A 21,293-nucleotide genomic window follows, 5' to 3' on the forward strand; every position below is an offset into this window, starting at 1 on the left:
CACTAAAAATGTGTTTTGCAAATTGTTGCTTCAATGTTTCATCTCATGTGCAGTTTAAGAGATAATTAAGTGGCATTACAACTAAGGTTGAACCCAATCATGGTCCAATATGCAATCTACACAACTGTAATGTGGAGTCTCCAACCTTAATACACTGAGGGTGGAGTTTTCGGTGAGGTTGCAACATTTTTTGGGCAAATCGGTTACATTTAAGAAATGAAACAATTAGCACATAACCATATAATCTGGATTTTTCTTTTTAAATCTATATCAATGTTGCCGATTTTAGCTGAAAATTATTTTAATTGATAACAAATTAATTAATTTGCACAGTACAGTAGTGGAGGTTGATCAGGTGAAGACTGTAGAGCTAAATGAACTGACTTCACAGACTGTAGTACTGAGCAGAGGGACAGGGGAGGGTGTGTCTTTGAACAAGTGGCCAAGCATGGCCAGATCACTTCTCAGTGAAAGTTTGGAGAGGAACTGCTGCAGTTGGCTCTGAAAGGGGAAGCCCAGTCAGGGTGGCCAAGGATGATTCTTCCTTTGTTCCATCTCTGTCACCTAATCAATTTTATTTGGCAAGTCCTAAATAAAGTCATAGAGTGGTACTAATGTTTTAATATAACGCCATGTGTCTGTGGCACAGTTATGGCCCCAGACCTCCTGATCCCCCCCTTCTGTATCTTGATTCATTAGCAGGCTAAGGGGGCGGCATTTGAATTGCAGTCGGGCACGAATGACGGGAGAGAAGATGAGCAAAGAAACAACAGAGATAGAGGGAGGGAGACAAGTAGAACAGAGCAGTGAGTTAAGAAAGAAAGACATAAAGAGACAAAGACAGCAAAAGAAAGACACGGTGGTCCCTCTATTTTACACACCATGCAGAAGAAAAGAGACATCATCAAAAGCTTTAGACTCCAGGGACGCTTGAGTCTGAGAAAAAGAAAAGGGTTAAAGAGTAGAGTGTAGAAGCAGTGGAAGGAGGAAAGGAAGGAGATGACGAAGGAGGAAAAGGGGTGAAAAAGTCGACGTCTGAACGGGACTGCTGGGCTCAGCAAGTTAGTGATTACTGATTAGCCAGCTTGGTCCTGTAGGGAGGCCTGTCTGTCCTTGGCTTGGGAAAACAACATAAAAGGGAGCCGGCTGTTTTGTGACGGGACTTGAAAGCTTAGTAGCTATCGGGAGACATTACCCTTATCAATGGCCGGTCACTAGAGCCGGGCTATATGAAGCAACAAGGGCACTGCTTTTCCAGAAAGGAGATAACCAACGCATACCTCGGCCCACATTTGCATGCACCAGGGAAACCGACAGGCAGAGACACAATATGACAGAAAGAGACCGGCATGAAGGAAACCGCATTAATCTAGTGAGGTTTTGCCAACTGAGGTATCAATGCCAACCAGCCAGTCAGACATTCAGCCAGTCATTGGGCCCAACACAGTGCCCAGATGGGTCTGACAACCTGGCAGACAAGTAGAGGGTTAGGCCAGCCGGGTGTTTCTTAAAACACATCACAATGTCTTCTCTTCCACTGTCCTTTATTATCTTTCTACATCAAAGAGAGAGGTTAACAAGTGCAATGGTACCTTTCAATCATTGAAAAGAACACCTTGACACTTAGTGTGTGTGTGTTTTGTGATTGAGTTTTCCATTGAGTCGAGTCCACTAGTCTAATCTATTGAATTTGGGTCAGTGGAAAAAGCAGCTTTGAAAGAGACATAAAGACTATCGTGAATTATGACAATATGAGAAAACATGGAAAGACTTGGAAGGATCCCTGTTTTCCCTGCATCATCACTGTACATAACACATTGGACCAGCCAACATGCAAACTTGCACTTCAAGAGAACAACACACCCAGCCCTCTCAGTATGTTTGTCCTTATTGATTTTTGTGGGGTAAGGTCATCTGGAACAGCTGCTGATAGACCCGCAATTCATCTGGAGTTCAAAGAGTGCTTGGGTCGGCCAGTGTCGTTCTTGTTTGTACTTTACCGAATGACAACGTCATCAGGCGCCCTGCCTTGTCAACAGCGTGGGTGGCAGGGCAGCTAGTCCGTCTGTCAGTCAGTCAGTCACTTTCCGATCTGCTATCATAGCCCTTTAATCAATGCGGCAAGAGCCACAAAATGACAGTTCAATCCCAACATGTGGAGCTCTTCGTCTGGAATTAATTAGGTTTATCATCAGGGGTTTCCAACTATTGGTTTCCCTTTAATTCATTTTATTCTGTTGGCAAATGAAAAAAATACACTACATAAATAAAACCCTAATAAACTATGAATGTTGTTATTTATTCAGTGAAGCAGTGATTAAAATCAAAGAGACGATGAATTAAGTGTCCTACCCAAATGCTATCCGTATCTTCAGTGTGCTTATATGTTATATTTGTGATATCTGTAATGCACAAATATCTGGACCAATGTTCAAAGCAACACGCTCCGCACTCCGGTGCGACTTTTCCACAATCAACCCTCTCTGTCACTCTTTTCCTTGTTTTCTCTCGTCTTTTTCCCAGTTCTAACACCCAGCCTGCTTCAGATCTTGTTTTCCTCTCTCTCAGCTGATTTGCTGGCACACCTTTCAGAGTGCAAAGTCCCCGAATGAGAAAACAGATGAAAAGACACGCGTGCACGCACACCGGTGCACAAGTGAACACATGTAATCATATGTAAACACAAAAGCATGCACACTGGGGCGCAGGCACATCTTACAAACCAATACATAGATGAGAGGCGAAACCTGCTGCATACACACACAAGCACACACTTCCAAAGTCCTCCAGCGTCATGCCTTCCCACACTACACTTGATAAACCCTTGTGTGAGCCTGACAAAGCAGGAGAGGGCACTCAGCAGCCTTTGAACACTGAAGCAGGTTGCATAAGACGACTCAGCGTACCAGTGGACTGTATTCACACACTGAGAACTGTACCCAGTACTGGATGACTCAGACAAGACCCTTTGACCCCGTAATTAATATATTAATATATATAATCAAGCATTAAGATCATAATTATGTTTGTATAAATAGTATCATGGGATTACTGTTATTCCACGGCTCGATTGTTAATAATGTGTTTCATCAGATGCTATAATTGCCTCACGTTAAAAGTATCCAGATCTCAAATTTGACATGAAACCAACCCATGGAATAAAACATAATTGGGATTTGATTTCTTAAATTATTCACATGTCATTGCACCATAACATATAAAGGCGACATGCATGTGCTGGATCATGGGGCACAAAAATAGATTAATGTTGCACAAGTATTACGTCAACATGAACGGCATGGGTCACACTAACATTGCATAGTCAGGTCCCCTTAACTACGTGAAGTAAATAAAAAGAGAGCCGTGATCTATGTCGAAGGTGAAAATACATTTTCTGATCAGCAGTTTACGTTTCCTCTCAAAGTTCAAAACACTTCTCGGAAAACTCTGGAAACAACATAGTTTCAGACATGTGACGGGCCATGATGGCAATGGATGTTGGGATATGCTGCAGCCCCCCTGTGACCATCACAAGGATTACCCTGGGAGGGAAAACGGATACCAAAAAAAATCTTGTCTTTGGGATAACAACAAAGAATGTCAGCTTTTATTTCAGGCAGGAGCGGACTGGCCATCTGTAGAATCTGGAGAACCACAGAACGGCCGGTCGTCAAGGGCCGTTGGCGGCCGGCACTTAAAAAAAAAAAAAGTTTTAACGTCATCATTTAAATTGCTCTGACGGCCGACAGAGGGCGACAGCGGCCGATAATGCGGTTGTGTGGTTCTTATGTCAAATAATCACACACGAAGAAGAAAAAATACCGGCCACATGAAGAGAAGGGATTAGACGCCGCGGCAGACAGGGAGAATGAAAAAACATGGTTAAAAAAATAAAAATCAAAGAAAACGAAAAGAAAAAGGTGGGCCGAGAAGGCAAGAGAAAAAAAGGTGAAGTCACTCGCAGATGGAGCATATAAATGTCGCAAATTGACAGACCTTTTTGGCAGCAGCGCTGCTACAAGCTCTATCATCATCAGCAGCTTAAAACAAGTGCAAGATGATGAAGAGAATGATGTGGGCGCGAGTTCAGATATACAGCCAGCATTCATGCAGCTCAACCGGCACACGTGCAGAGCAAGAGGTGGGTGAGAATTATCCCTTGAACTCAGTGTCGTTTTCTCCTGGAGGCCAAGGGAAGCCAGTCTTCCCCTGTTTTTTTGCATTGTAGTTATAATATTAATAAATAAATGAAAACACTTCGTTTAGTTTCGGTAATTATTCTGTCGGCCCGTCTCTCCCCCATTCTCATTGAGTATTTTACAAAGAGTGAAACAGCGCCCCTCTAGATGTTATGGTGAAACAGTAGATTGCACTCTGTTGCGAGAGGAGGCCAGCCGAAATTGGCTTCCGTTGGTGAAAACAAATTGAGGGATTGACCAATCAGATGAGGGTCACGTCATGCCTCACAATCCAATCAAATCGCATCAACTTCAGTTCGTACTGTAACTGTCATCACTGCCCTTAAAAAGTAGCAAGCAACTGAAGAAAGTGCAATTATGGAGGGTGGAGATTTGGAGTATTTCATCAAAAAGAATTGTACTAAACTTCCGCTACAGCAGCAACTAAAAATGAAATCTGATGACAGGCCAATGATCAAACTGGAGCTGTGTACAGAGAGGGAAAAAGGAGTGAATCAGAAACTTTAAATAATAAACAGCGGATTTCTAACATTTGACATTTCATGTGGCCGGACTGGGTCAGTTTCCAGGGCTGAATTTTAGTCCCAGTCCGCCCCTGATTTCAGGGAATTATCGGTCATATAGAGTGACAGTTAAGGATCCACGAAAATGACATCTCCAAGTCTGAATGGTAAAAGCATTTGGATGTGTTGGGATTATTTATTTAGAGAAAGGGGTCTTTCTTAAGTCTAAATGTTCCAGCAATAGCATAAAGACATACACAAAGACCCTTTTGAACGTCAAAGCATGGAATCATGTTACAGCACAACATACAATTATGAACCTGAAAATGAGCATAATGTCCTCTTTAAAATGCGATTTTAAGCCACTTTGAATAATACACTGGACCTTAATCCAGTAGTGACAACATGTGCAAAGTGCACACAACCATCAGGATCACCTATTCCCATCAATCCCATCTTCATCACAACGAATACATCGGCAATTTAAAAGGAGCACACATATTTTACGTATTTAAGTATTTAAAGGTCCCATGTCATGCTTTTCTGGTTATTACTACTCATGAGGAGTCATACTCAGCCAGTGAAATAAAAATGTCTACTGTTTGCCAAATAAAAATAAATAAATAACCCCAGTGAAGCCAAATCATTCATTGCAGGCAAAATTGCAATAAACAAACAAACATGTGGTAGACCACAATCATGTGTAATTGTTTTGGCTAAATTTGATTAAAATTGTCCATGTAAATCTATGCAGGCGATAGAGAAATGTAACCTGTTAATATTATCTGTTTGATTTTGATGCAAAGTCATGCTTTACTGGAAGCATTTTGGCTGTCATATATTTTATGTAGGACTAACTTCCTCGTGTCTACATCCATAAGGAATGAATGGAGAAGTTGTTGAAGTTCAAAGCAGCAGTTTCCATCCCTGAAGAGGAAACCAGAGCGCTCTGTTTGTCATTGATGTCATCGCCAGCAAACCACACTTCAAACTGGTAATAAGGCAGGAGGGGTATTCACTCCAAAACACAGAGGGCCTTATTTGTTCAAGCTGCACACCCTGCATGCGCCTCTATGCTTCTACCGACACTGTGCGCTAATGGTTCCCACATCAGACTCTCTCAGTGGCCTCACACATGACTGCCATGCGTCGCCATCTCCATCTACACCTCACCTCCAACGGGCTCGTCCAATTAGTACCTAGCATCGAGATTGCAAAGCAGGCTTCTGAAGGGGCCTCCCAGTGGGGGATGTGAACAGCCGAGGAAACGGAGCTGTATTTACTGAAAAGCACATTTGGGATGCACTGATAATAATCTGACTTTAATTTAAACGGGTAAAACGGGGAGGTGAGTGTATGCATGTGTGTATAAAGCTCTGGGTTTGTGGGAACCCTACTGCACTGGGTAATTTCAAACAGCCCAGACCAGATCTTGACTCAATCACGTCTGGCCCCATGGATGGGGTAGACCAGGGTCTACATCATTGTTTGACAACATGTATGCTGCAGATTGATTTTATGGTTCCAGTGGAAGGGAGCAAACGGATATGAATGGGAGGTTCACAAATTATGCATCACTAGGAAGGAAGTAGAGGAAAGCGTTGCATTTGGACCATGTGCTGCACTCTGAATAGAGATATTTTTACTTTCAAGGATGGCATACTAAAGAAAACTAAATTCATAACGCTGAAATCGGCTGCCTTCATCACCAATAGAAAAAAACAATAACTAATCATACTTGGCATAGTGAAACCGCTAATATCGTTTTTATTATTATTTTTGTGTTAATCTGAAACAGCTGCTCAGTTTCTTTGTCTTGCTCTGCTTTGACGTTTTCTCTCCGATGGGGCACTTGCGAAATGACATGATTACCTTCTTGGCTTTTCTGGATTTACTTAACAACACAAAGACCATGCCAGTTTGGTTTGTGTTTTGTTGGCTGGGATTTACAGGACAGCCTACTAAACATAGGGAGGCATAGCTGGGAAAACAGATGATCAATACTTGATGCTTAGGGAAGGTACAGCATTACTGCTGCAAGCTGATATTCTGGGAGGATCCATGTTTACACCAAGCAATCATTTGATTTTTTTCTCTTTTTAAGCTTTATTATTAAAACACATAGCAAACCTTAATTTTCTGTTCTTACATGCCATTGGAACTATTTGTGTTCTGACACGTTTTACCCTGAATACATACAGTGGGGCAAAAAAGTATTTAGTCAGCCACCAATTGTGCAAGTTCTCCCACTTAAAAAGATGAGAGAGGCCTGTAATTGTAATCCTAGGTATACCTCAACTATGAGAGACAGAATGAGAAAATAAATCCAGAAAATCACATTGTCTGATTTTTAAAGAATTTATTTGCAAATGATGGTGGAAAATAAGTATTTGGTCAATAACAAAAGTTAATCTCAATACTTTGTTATCTACCCTTTGTTGGCAATGACAGAGGTCAAAAGTTTTCTGTAAGTATTCACAAGGTTTTCACACACTGTTGCTGGTATTTTGGCCCATTCCTCCATGCAGATCTCCTCTAGAGCAGTGATGTTTTGGGGCTGTCGCTGGGCAACACGGACTTTCAACTCCCTCCAAAGATTTTCTATGGGGTTGAGATCTGGAGACTGGCTAGACCACTCCAGGACCTTGAAATGCTTCTTACGAAGCCACTCCTTCGTTGCCCGGGCGGTGTGTTTGGGATCATTGTCATGCTGAAAGACCCAGCCACGTTTCATCTTCAATGCCCTTGCTGATGGAAGGAGGTTGTCACTCAAAATCTCACGATACATGGCCCCATTCATTCTTTCCTTTACACGGATCAGTCGTCCTGGTCCCTTTGCAGAAAAACAGCCCCAAAGCATGATGTTTCCACCCCCATGTTTCACAGTAGGTATGGTGTTCTTTGGATGCAACTCAGCATTCTTTCTCCTCCAAACACGTCTAGTTGAGTTTTTACCAAAAAGTTCTATTTTGGTTTCATCTGACCATATGACTTTTTCTCCCAATCCTCTTCTGGATCATCTAAATGCTCTCTAGCAAACTTCAGACGGGCCTGGACATGTACTGGCTTAAGCAGGGGGACACGTCTGGCACTGCAGGATTTGAGTCCCTGGCGGCGTAGTGTGTTACTGATGGTAGCCTTTGTTACTTTGGTCCCAGCTCTCTGCAGGTCATTGACTAGGTCCCCCCGTGTGGTTCTGGGATTTTTGCTCACCGTTCTTGTGATCATTTTGACCCCATGGGGTGAGATCTTGCGTGGAGCCCCAGATCGAGGGAGATTATCAGTGGTCTTGTATGTCTTCCATTTTCTAGTAATTGCTCCCACAGTTGATTTCTTCACACCAAGCTGCGTACCTATTGCAGATTCAGTCTTCTCAGCCTGGTGCAGGTCTACAATTTTGTTTCTGGTGTCCTTTGACAGCTCTTTGGTCTTGGCCATAGTGGAGTTTGGAGTGTGACTGTTTGAGGTTGTGGACAGGTGTCTTTTATACTGATAACGAGTTCAAACAGGTGCCATTACTACAGTTAACAAGTAGAGGACAGAAGAAAGTTACAGGTCTGTGAGAGACAGAAATCTTGTTTGTTTGTAGGTGACCAAATACTTATTTTACCGAGGAATTTACCAATTAATTCATTAAAAATCCTACAATGTGATTTCCTGGATTCTTTCCCCCCATTTTGTCTCTCATAGTTGAAGTGTACCTAGGATGAAAATTACAGGCCTCTCTCATATTTTTAAGTGGGAGAACTTGCACAATTGGTGGCTGACTAAATACTTTTTTGCCTCACTTTACATGTAGGACCTGTTTCATAGTGATAAACAGAAAAATAATTTGTATGAATGGTGGTTCTACTTTTTTAACAGATTGGCATGATGTGTTATGTGCTTATGGACCATTGCTTTTGTATTAGCACCAAAGGCCCCCCTAGTAGATATGCACTTTTAAACAATGGAGAAAAATGTAATAATTGATTGGAATTTGTTTTTGGAAAGACCCTGACAGTATGCTATATGAATCGCTTATAGTTGGGTCAGAAATTATTCTTTCACATACTAAAGTGTTCATTTAAAAAAAGCTGTCATAACACATTAACTCCAAGGACAGCGACGCTAGTGAATAACCTATGTATATACACAGCCATTAACACTTGATATAACTAACTCATATACCTGAGGATGCTTTAAAGGTCCCATGTCATGGCCATTTCTACTGATTTTAATTCCATTGTTGAGGTCTACTAGAATAGATTTACATTGTTCAATGTTCCAAAATCACATTGGTTTCTCTTACAGCATCTCTGTATTATGTGTATTCACTCTCTGTCCTACACGCCTTGTTGGAGCTCCTGCCCCCCCTCCCTATGAGCCCAGTGTGCTCTGATTGGTCAGCTCGCCCAGGACAGTGTGAGCTGGATTACTGGTGTCGTTTCCTGGTTGCTGCGTGGGGTCTGCGAGACAGCGAAACTCAGCCTGAACTCAGCCTGAGTTTCGCTGTGTCTCGCTGTCTCAGGCTGAGTTCAGGCTGAGAAATCCGCGGAGCTGTGGCTGAGAAAAGATAAGGCTGAGTGAGTGAGTGAGTGAGTGAGTGAGTGAGTGAGTGAGTGAGTGAGTGAGTGAGTGTGTGTGTGTGTGTGTGTGTGTGTGTGTGTGTGTGTGTGTGAGGAAGCCGTTACGTCACTTACAGTAGACCAGGAGTCTGCAACTTTTTTGACCAAAAGAGCCATTTTGCCCCCTTTTCCACCAATTTTCTTTGTCTGGAGCCGCAAAACATATTTGATAGCTTGATAGCTTATAAAGTTGTATATATTGTTACATCATAGACAACAACTACAGTTCTTTTGCATTTATTACATAAGAAAACTGTTTACCTCTAATAAGAAACAAATAACTCTTATAAGGAGAATTAAAACAAATAAACAGGCCTACTTTAAAATAAATCAACACAGCACTTGGGGAGTCCTCTGCACATTTGAAGAAAATGAATATAATTCAAATTGGCCCACTTTGAAATAAATAAAACATATAGCTGCACCCTAAAAAGAGTTTACTGATTGAATTATGACTGAAGATCGTCAGCTGTCTTCCTCTTCCGTGTTTTTCCTCCAATACGTAAAGGCTGCAGCACCTTTGACAACTTCTCTCCACATATCAAACATGCCGGTAAGCCAGCATCGTTTGCTGTGAAAGCATACATGTATAACTCTAACCACGCATAATTAAACCCTCTGTGTTTCTCCGATACTTTTATTTTCTTTGATTTATCCATAGTTCGCTCATCGAGCCGGGGGTCAGGTTATTCACCTGCAAGAAAAGGTGCTGGTACGGGACCGTAGCAGGATGTGACGCACATTTTAGTTGACCTAATTAAAACCGTTTTTTAAATGTATTTATGTGTCACAGTATCACCTCAAAATACAAGATACGAAACATTTTCAACCGTGCAACAAAATATAAATAGTCCTACAAATATTTTTATTTTATTTCCTTCTTATTTTTGTCCAAGCTCAAGGGAGCCAGAGCAGAGGGCTTAAAGAGTCGCATGTGGCTCGAGAGCCGCGGGTTGCCGACCCCTGACTTAGACCTTACGTCACTTGGTAGGCTACCCGGAAGAAAAAAATGGAAAAAGATAAATGTCCAACGAGGCGTTCTGGGGCAGCATAGACAGGTCTTTTCTGTGTTAGAGTTGTACTCGCAACAGAGTGTACTTTGAGGGTTTGTGACTCTGCAGACCGTTTACATGCAGAAAAACCAACATAACACACAAGGGGACGGGTAATAACTGGAAAAGCATGACATGGGACCTTTCAGTTTAGAACATATGTTTTCCACAATATTTCGAGACAGACAACGGTTTACATTACACATTTAGTTCAGATTGTTTTTAAAAGTGAAATGGAAGCTAGCAAGCTAAGCTAACAAGCTTACTCTTAGAAAGTGCTAACAATGGCCCTGATTTTCACGAGACGTTACCTTGCATCTATGATGTTCGGTTATGAGACAACTGACTCATAACCAACTGACTCATCAGCAACTCCTTCCCATCAAAGGCTTTTGCATCAATTTTTGTAGGTAAGGTGCCCTGTCTTGTCATTACAAGTGTATTTGAGGGAGGGTCAGCTAGATAGACTTGTTAAAGAGGCCCTATTATTCTTTTGGGGGTTTTTCCTATTCCTGTACTGTTTTATATAGGTTTTGGTGCATGTAAATGGTCAGCAAAGACTAAAATCCCTAAGTTTACGCGAGAGGGAGTTTCTCTCCCACACACTGCCTGAAACGTCTCCTTTGACTACTTAATAACTACTACATAATGTCATCACTATGTAACACTTATGCTTCTATTGTCCAGCTTACCAATCAGACTTGGCTCTGGTTTCCGACAGGCAATATGAGAAAAATAAAGAACTTTTTGAATGTTGAAGTACATAAACATGTCACAATAGAGGCACAAAATACAATTATGAACCTGAAAATGAGCATAATATGTCCTCTTTAACAGAATATATTAATCAAAGGTCACAGTATTTGTGACATTGTGTCAATTTTGAGGGCAAGTCACTAATCACCACAGCTAATATGAGATTTACAAAAGCCCAGAGGAAGGTTGTAATGAAACAAATATGTATGTTTATTTCACCTAAATGTGAACTGCAGAAATAACTTTCTTCCAGCAAAACTTTCTTTTTTGTTTCGTTGAGTTTTAAAGAGGTGGTTTTGTTGCAGTGTCTTCAGAATAAACATATATATCCACACCATCTTCACCTGTCCGAGCACAGATTGCAGTCACAAGCCCAATGAAAACCACAACGCCATTTTCTTTAATCCGGCCCTCTTCCTTCCTTTTTTATGCTTTCCTGTATCAAGGGGTTTAGCGGGTATGAGCTGTCACATTTCCATAAATCATACAAGGAAAAAAAGTTAATTTCTTCTTTTAGGCAAACTATGACACAATGACTAGTTTCGTCTTTGCTAGTTTGCCCGTATGCTTGTTTAAAGTTTAAGAAAATCATGAAAAGATCAAAATAAAAGAGAACAATAACTGCAGATGATTTTTTGTTAGTCTGGATCATTGTTTGGATTCAGAATTTCTAACATTGTGTGACATTTCTCTCATGACTTACAGTACTTGAATGACAGTACAATAAGCAGTTCGTAAGCAGTTCTTGTGCATTACAGACTATCGATTATTATGATAGGATTTAAAAGATGGTTCAGTCTCTGTGAAATTACAATTTGCACGCTCTCAGTAAATTCTTGTTGCATCTGTTTTAGTTTTTTCTGATGCCATTGCCACAGCAGAGCACTGTTGGGGTTTTAAAGGAAGTGAAGCACTAAACAGCTCACAGTCAAACTCCAGTGACTTTCTGGAATGTCTGCTGTAAGCAGTAAATTAATAACGTGCAACAATGAAAATATGCATAAAAAATCAGTTGTTGATGTTTTTGAGCAATGTCTTTTTCTTACAACAAGACATCATTTTAAACAATTCGTTCAACTGACAGCAGTATTAGCGTGTTGCATTTTGATGTTAACAGATTTAGTGGAATTATAATAGCACAACACAACACACAATGTATGCACTCACCACCTATCCAGTATGATGTCAAACACATGATCAAAACCAACACACAACATGGTTTGAGTTTCACATCTTTAGGGATCATCCCAACTAGCTGGGAAACTAAATGTGTGTGTGTGGGTGTTTCCTACTTCCAGTTAAACTGCTCTACTACCTGTAGGCCTAGGAGTTTTTGTTCTCTCCCGTCTTTGATCTCTGTTACATTGTTGCCGTATGATTGACCTCAGTCAGAACTGATAAAACATTCCCCACCCACAATTATTACTTTTACAATTCACATGAAGAGCAAGTTATTCAGAACGGGATGATCTCAAGAGTCATAAAGGCTCCATTAAATCCAGGCATTGTATCAGATTTCGGCTGCCGGCTTTGCCCTGGAATGCAACACAGATGCAAGTACTCAGCGGGATAATGTATACAATATGAAACCAAAAGAAACAAACTTATTATAAAAACCTGGTTACCGGTTTAACAGGAAGTTCATAAATAAAAAAAAACATGAGCGCAGTAACAAAGATAAGATGTGAATGAATGTATGAATACACGACCAAAGGTTTTCATAATGTCAAGCAACATATGTCAATAGTTTTCCTCCATGACGTCAGATAATTATACGATAAAAATACCATAACATCCTGAATGAGCTGTGTGCTTTTTGCCTTCGTGAAGATGTGGGTAACTGTACAGAAGGTGGTACAGATCAAACACAGTGGCCCGGGGCAGCTTGGATCCAATTACACTTTGTTACAGAGGCCTGCATCTATTTTCTGACATTTACCATACAGTAAAGTCAGACGTAGCCCTTGTGAAGGAGGCCCCTCAATCGGAGTCTACAGCGAACAGGGAAAAGAAAAGGGGCAACTTTAGCCGTAGGAAAGTGCCCGAGAGCATCTGACTTCAATTGAAGAGCCCAGCTTGTGTGTTCCACTTAGCCACTAGTATTCTGAGGAGATCCACAGTGCCGTTACCAGAGCCCACCCCCCCTCAAACACACATGATGTCATTGAGGTTCTATCATTACAGGCTGCAGATGCTGCAGTGTTGGGCTTGGTTAGTTCCCACGCTTGTTTTTGCAGACCTTTACTTTGGATGCAATGACGGACACAAGCTTCCTGCTGACACGAGGAATGAGAAAATAGAAGGAAAAAAACGGGGATGTTCAGAGAGAAAAAGGGGATCTAGAGACAAGACTTCCTGATTTCTTTTTTAAATTCCTCTCATGTTACAGTCCATTACGCAGCATCTGTCTGAGAGTCTAGTTAGTTCTCCAAGGAGTTTCAATGGCAGACTGAAAGCAATGAGATAGTTCCTGAAGCCCCTGCTGAACAAGTTTGGTGACGGCACACATTTACTTTTACTTTAAAATGTTGTTGCTGTTTGTAGTGAATGTTGTTGCTGTTTGTAGTGAACATCATATGTCTTTTGTACATTCTGACATACAATTCAGATCTAAAGCAGCATCATCATTAGTTATGAGCACAATACATAAACTAGAATGACGTTTGGAGAGCACAAACATTCACCAAGCCAATGATGCATTCACATGAACAGCGGATGGTTCCTTTTTACCCGAGTCAAGAAGTCATGCAAATTTCACAAAACGTTGATGTAATCATGAATTTTAAATAGTAATCCACAAACAACAGGGATGTTACCAAGAATGTGTGTTGAAGCTTGATAGCTGTTGTTCTGACTTTTCTCTTTTTTCCACAATTCTGCCAACACCGAAATACAGCACAAAGGCTTCATCCTGCTATTTTACATATGCTATGAAAGTAAAACACATTTTGTGAATCTTCCTCATGATACTCATAGGTTCCAAATTGTATTGGGCTCTTCCTTGGTCCATGCTACAACATACTAGTCAAAATCAGGCCAATACTTTTTCCATTATCCTGCAAATAACAGATTGAGCAGAAAACATAACTCCCTTGGTGTAGGTAAATAACAGGATAACAGCTTTACAGTATAAGTGTTTGTTAACTTCCAGATAAGCTTAACTGTACTGCAATGCCTTAATGATTTTAGCAAGTAGCTTTCTTGAAAGATCTGAGCACTTGGAACCAAATTCTTCACTTAAGATAAGGAGTACAGGTAATCTGGCCCAAATAGGCCATCTGCTGTTCCCACAGCCAACAAGAGGCTAATAACTTGCTCAATCCAATCAGATTGTACCAGACACAGGCGAGATAAAGACAAAGCAATAAAATGAAAGAATCTGGAGCTTTGACACATACGAGTAAGAAAGCTGGCTATTTCGCTGCTGGGCTGGGGGCAGGAATGTGCTCTTTGAACCAGCTTTTTTTAACAGCAGAGCAGCATGCGCACAGCACGCCCTGAGTCTCCGAGCTGGCCCAGGGACCATTTGGTCCTGGCGTGGGCACGTCAGACACGGGGCCACCGGGTCAGGAAGCTGGCATCCTCACCCCTGGCACAACTTGCTCCCCTCGGGGGCGTAGGGGCTGACACCAGGCTCATGGGGAGCACCAGACAGACAGGGGCCTACCAAACAGCTTGTGACCATAACCAACAGTGGCCGAGAACAATGAATGCAATTATTTACAAGAACACAGTCCAAGTGTCTTTTAGTCTCTCCCTATTACGCCTGTTTACTCCCACTCTTCTTTTGCGGGGCAGCATGGAGGGGCTGTGACCCTCCCGGTACAGTCGTCAGCAGGACTGTTCACATGCAGTGCCCAGGGCTAGCCTGCTATTCATGCTACTGTATATCGCCAGCAGGCCTGATCCGGGTCCAGCTGCAGCCTCTTTCCTACCAACTTCACATTTTGATGAGAGGTCAAGGGAGACACATCAACTTCAGCTGTCAAACGTTGTTCAAGTGTATAATACTGCATGCAAATAAATAGTTTTCTTTAGGTACAGTGTCGAGGTAATATAGAAAAGATCTGCCAATGGTTCAAACAAAAATACAGTGGTGAATCACTACTTTCATGCACCATTAGGAAATAATTTCTCTTTCTACTGGTTTTTACTGCTGAGAACCTGGTACACACCAACACCTTTCTGACAGCACATGGCTGCAAGTGGTAGGGAGGAGCTGAGACAAGAGTGGACAGAGAAGTCTGCCCAAGTACACATGCTATAAATATAGCCTTATAAAATGGGATCATAAAATACAATTTAATATAATAATGTTTTAATATGATACATGTTTAAACCAGTACAACCAATGGACTCACCATTGATTGAGACTTATTTGCTATCATGATTGTGTTTTTTTCTATGACTCCCGTCAAAGTTTTAAGCTAGCAATGCAATTTACAGTGAAAAGCTGCAGCTCTTTGATGAACTGTATGTTTTTCCAACATCTACACGGTTAACCCTAACCCTAAAATCTGCTCAAATTAGCTTAAAGAGATATCCATCTGCTTCATAAACTTGACATCATAACAAACCATGTGCATTTTCTTCTGTCCATTATTAAGACTTTGTCCTTCTTCTTTTTTTCCTGCTGAGACATTCTCACTGAACATATTTAATTGGTAGCATGATCAAGTCATGTTGGAGAGATGCCAATATAGCACTGTCGAGTCTCAACTACTGATGTATCCAAGACTTTGTGCTGTAGATCTGTGGATGGAACTTTTTTTGACTAATGTTGTTTTAGAAAATTAGTCAGCTCATGATTTCAGAGATTGTTATGTAAATCTAGATTGGAACACACCTCAATTGATGACAGGGAAATGTATTAGATTTGTCTTCAGGCTTTCTTCAAAGATTGGTTATTGACAGTCTGGAATCTATACATGTCAGATCTTCTTTTGATCAACTTCAGTAACTTTGAAAAGTTTGTCTGCATATTTCTTCATGGATAATAATGGGAAGAATACAAAATAAATGTAGGCTTGTGTGGTCTAAGATATAAAACAGGACTAGTGACTTAGAGGGTGATGGATTTGTATAAATCTATCTAAGTTTTGAGGTATCTGAATTGCTCCTTCAATATTATACTCACCCAAGAACATGCATCTTAAAATCTGTCAGATCAGGGCGGAAGTCCACATTACCTGATGTAATGAGGTTATTGTAACTGAGACCCCATTCGAACAAGATGGCCTCCCCATCCACTACACGCTGAACCAACTCCAGCTGAGCAAACAGCACACACTCCATGAGGAAGCTATGGGAGAATAATAGCACCCAATACTGTACAGTAAATGTACATTCACTCTGTACATGTAAACACAAAAGAACACATGTGCTGTCTTTCATACACTCACGCTTGCACACATACAGTAGATACAGTGAGTTCCATCTTTATTTTCCCCTGTGGCTCTTGGCTGTGGCCCTTTAGGAGTCTCCAGATGAAGAGAGCGTGGAGTGTGGCAGAGGGTCCTTCCATAAACAATAAACAACAGTTATCTTGTGTGCGGCCGTCTGTGTCAAGAGGCAAACGAAGCCAAGCCCAGCATCTGAGAGGCGTCTGCTCCTCTTTCCGCCTTTGGTCTTGTCTCTTTCAATGGCTTATAAAAGTGTGGATGTGTGTGTACGCCCATGAGTGTGTCTGTGTTCACAACGCAGCACAGGGCTCCTCTGTATTGTATTCTGAAGCTGGCTGGAAGTAAAAAGGCAGAATTAAGAGTGGCAGGGGCAAGAGGAAGAGGGCTGCCAGCACACTGCAGAACTGCAGGGAGCTCCCCCAGATCCCAGCTGCCCAGGACTGGCTGAGAGCTTCAGGCGAGTGCCAGGCTTCCTCGGCCCTCATGGAGGTGGGCCAGAGAAAGTGGGAGGAGTGGGAGGAGTGGGAGGAGTGGGAGGAGTGGGAGGAGTGGGAGGAGTGGGAGGAGTGGGAGGTACACGTCAGGAACAAATTGCCAGAAATAATGTCTGGACCTATATAGAGAAGGTCTTGGGAGACACACAATGCTGACATATGCAAGAAACTTAATTTGTTGGCAGGTGGGAAACATTAGGCACAATTGTTTTGCCATTTTCACAGAGACCAAAACAGAGTTTGCAAATCATAATTGGTTATATAAGGTGTTCATATTTCATAAAGCACTCAACTTCCTGATTAGCACTATGACATGATCTTCCAGTACTGGTGGCCTGAATGCTTTTCCTTCTCGACAGGGTCTGGCAACACAGTGGAAAAAAAAGTGTATCTGGAACTGTTTAATGCATTATTTGTATAACAATCAAGGAAGTGAGTTTATTTTGCAGATAATTACAGCTTTTGTTGCGTCGATGGCCAAGATAAGCCAGGGTTCCGAACCATTAACTGGTTGTGCTTTTTCTGGCAAACACTCAGTTTGTAATGCACAATGCACTGCAAGAGTCCTGGCAGCTGGAAGATCCTAACATTAGAAAGTAGTGCTCCATGAATGGCACAATATCAATCAATCAATAACATCTCCAAATAACTGTTGTGTTTACACTAAGTAGTACTTTAAATCAACATGAGATACCGCTCACCACAACGGTTCCCACCCTCCCATCTCTTAATCCCCTTACAACATAATAACATGAGTCAAAGAAAATGGACGCCATTAACGACAACAATATTCAAAACATATGTAAAGACAATGTCTGACACGACTCCCACCACACACAGCAGGGAGTGATGCCGTCCAAAGCGACTTGTTGGACATGAGAGTTGGGGAACTACTGTACACAGTAATAGTTACAGCTGAGGCAAGAGCGTGTGGAAAACCCCCGGCTGGTCTAGACACTTTTGCCCTCTGAGCTGACCCAGGAACAGGCCGGGGCGCTAATCATGGCACTTGGCAGACAGCAGCATTTTTCCACAGGTCCTCAGAGAAAGCCCTTCCTATACAGAGGCAGGTAATCACAACAGAAGCACATCCCGCCATGGTAGCAGGCCAATGAACGCACGCCTGCTTTGTCCACTCCAGGACCAGTTGGGAGACTATTTCTGTGCTTCTGACAGAAACAAATAACCCCTGTGTCACCCTGCCTGTCAGACTCTCCGCCTGCTAGGGAGCCAATGGGTGTTGCTAGTCATTGTGCGTTGCACCCTGGGGCCAGTGACAGGAAGTGAGCTCTACTATGACAAGGGAGAAACCCGTTTAGGCTGTTAACTCAACATTATACAAGGGTGAAAGGATACCCAAATATGAGGTCTTAAAAGGTCAGAAATGGGACTGGGTGTAGCATCTTTGGTTTTGGAGCTCAGGAAAAAATGTGTTCGTCATGTGGAAATAGTGATATTTTCAGGCTTCTGGAATACTCTTGATACCTCCGGTTTCCTGCCACACACATCTGCAGCATTACCTTCAACCACCACGGTCTCCAGGTTTGCTTCCTAGGTCAAAGTCATGACGTATCGTAATGCGTTTGCCGGAAACCAATCTAACTTTCCTTTGGACAACTGGACTTTGTCATGACCAGTGGGGGCCATTTGAGTGCATTTTATTACCACAGTGGACACTTTGTTGCACATCTGCACTGGGAATGGATTGATGAGGATGTCATGTATGCTATTGTTGGACATATTGTTTCCTTACCATGAGGAGATAGAGGTTGGAAACATGCTTGTTCCTCTCCAGTAGTCATATGTTATGTTCTGAAAACTGACATGTTGGTCGTTGATATTTTTGGTTTAGATATCAAAAAATAAATAGTTTTTAAATAAATAAACACTAAAACTTGACTTTTACATGAATTGCGTTAAATGCCTCAATGTTACTTTCTAAAATGCAGTGATTTCATTCCACGTGGACGCTATAGGTAAAGATGTTTGCAAAGCATCATGGAAGTTTTTTATTTCACAATGAAGAGCGGAAAACATTGGATTTTAAAGCAACTGCCAACAGTTCCCACAGTCAAAACAGGAGGTCCCAATTCCAGTGGCCACTAAATAGTTTAGGGACATACATGTGGAGGACTTAGTGACAGATCTCATGCCAGACCACTTTTCCTCTTTTCCACAAGTCTTGAGTGATCTGAGTGATAAATGTACTTAAGCACAGACTGACGGAAATATCTAATTTCCTCCCAAGCTGGAGCCCAGAGACAAACACAGAGCAGGTATGGAGCTCAGGTGGCGTGTATGCAGATTATTTTGTATATCATGTACAAACAATTACATAAATGCAGATGATCTGGTTGAAGTACACACAGCATTTATTTTAACTGACAGGGGACTTAACATTCAACCATCACAAAAATATCACTTAATTGGTTAAACCATAAAGCCATAAAACTTACATTAAAAGCTTGGGTTGGTAACAGGTGGGCTTAGAGTTTCGCTGGTCATTTACGCCCTGTTTATGATGTCACCCAGGTGTGCCAAGAAAGGGTTTACCCCAAACATGAGGTCCCATGTAGGGCCAAAACAGGCTCTCTGGTGCTGCATCTTTCTGCATCATTAATCTTGTCTTCATAAATACATTTCTGAGTGCAGTTAGATTTCCACATCTGGATGGAGGTCTGTGATAAGAAGAAAACAGAGAGCACATTTAGATTAGATATATTGCTTGGGAAATTCAAGACAGAAATATTGCAGATGATTGTATCCACACAGACATTGCTTCTTCTTTGTAATGCTTCTTTTGGACATGCTTGCAGTACTGTGAGTGTTCATCCTCCTGTTTCTCTCAGCCCTGTGGACTCCCGATGCCCACAGTGATCTAGGCCCTTTGAGCCAGACCCCACCAGGCCTAGCCCACCCTGGCATTGGCACCGGCACAGACAAGCTGACAATTATTATCTACCTCACTGCTCTTGCTAGCAAGCTGACGGGACGGGCAGCATTTGTTTGGCTCGAGTGTACAGTATCTGTCTGCCTGCGTATAGGGTCAATGAGTGCATCCTGATCCCCACTACCCAATGTTAATAGACACAATAAGACGCATCTACAATACATCAAATTCATAAGTAACACTGGGGACCCAAGTCTGGTTACATTTTGTACAAAGTACTAACTATGATACATTTTTTTGAGGAAATCAGAAAAGGAACTGTCAAAAATCAGCATTCGTGTCATTAGAAAGAGACGGAGACGATGTGGCAGACGATCGCTGGAAACCCCACTCTAACTGACAAGGGCTGTGGTGTGAGTCATCCTGGGATTTTTTGATAATGCGGTCTCCTCCAAAACATCCACCTCTCCTCTTATTACTGACTGGTGTCCCCACCATCATTTCCATTGTCCTGGGAAGCAAGCAGAAAGCCTCATGGACTCACCAGTTACTGAGGATGGACCTGCAGGGGATAAGTTGCTACTTTTCTGAAAATAACAACAGCCGCCTTCATTTCCACAAGCTCTGGCAACATACTCATGTACCTTTATGACTCAACCGCAAGTGACAAACCAATCTGGGTCTGGTTGGGCCGGAACTTCTTCCTATACAATGACTCAACTCATGACTTTAAAGAGCCTTCCTCTCCACCCCTGTCAGCTAAGACTAGCCTGTAGCTTTTTTTAAGACCTTTGTGACTCATTGGGGAGAGCGCAGTGCTGAAGATAGGTCAGGAGCAGGCGGTAGGCAATAGAGAGAACAATTAAATGCCGATAATGACAGATATGGCCTGTGACACAGATGGGCCAGGACTGTTTTAGATAGACAACCTCCTCACCAGTCTGAAATTGCAGAGTAGTGCTCTTTAGAAGGAAACATGAACTGAACTGACGCATCAAAGGGAGAAGACTTATGGACTTGCATTATAGACTGCAGATGGTGCAAATTGGTGTGGTGATGCATACGACTGTGTACAATAATTCATCCCCTCAGTCAAAAGTGGAAATTATTTAAAAAAGCTATTTATGAAGGAACTGTTGTTTGTCATGTAACACGTAGCGAGTTCTGGTACTTGACAGTTTGGCCCAAATCGTGAATAACTTTTGACTCCTGAACTGGGAATAAGTAAAGAATAAACACATTAGCTGCACATAAACATCTGAATGAATCCAAGTGTTTTTTCTAGGCATGTTACAAGTAGTCTTTTTAGTGGTTTGGGACTGTGGTGACGAGTGGGTGGCCCAGCCCTGACCCCCATTCATCTCAGTGAGATACAGTATAGGCTGAGTTG

At 41.9% G+C, this 21,293-nt stretch overlaps 1 long non-coding RNA gene across 1 annotated transcript in view; it reads right to left on the reverse strand.

Annotated features, from left to right (window-relative positions):
- Positions 1–21,293, reverse strand: part of LOC117542797 — a 150,858-nt gene that overhangs the window by 62,880 nt on the left and 66,685 nt on the right. Inside the window, exon 2 of the long non-coding RNA XR_004568489.1 lies at positions 19,470–19,691. This is a non-coding gene — a long non-coding RNA (uncharacterized LOC117542797). The remainder of the gene's footprint in view (positions 1–19,469; positions 19,692–21,293) is intronic.

This window comes from Gymnodraco acuticeps, unplaced genomic scaffold (assembly GCF_902827175.1).
Source record: "Gymnodraco acuticeps unplaced genomic scaffold, fGymAcu1.1, whole genome shotgun sequence".
NCBI classification, from domain to species: Eukaryota; Metazoa; Chordata; class Actinopteri; order Perciformes; family Bathydraconidae; genus Gymnodraco; species Gymnodraco acuticeps.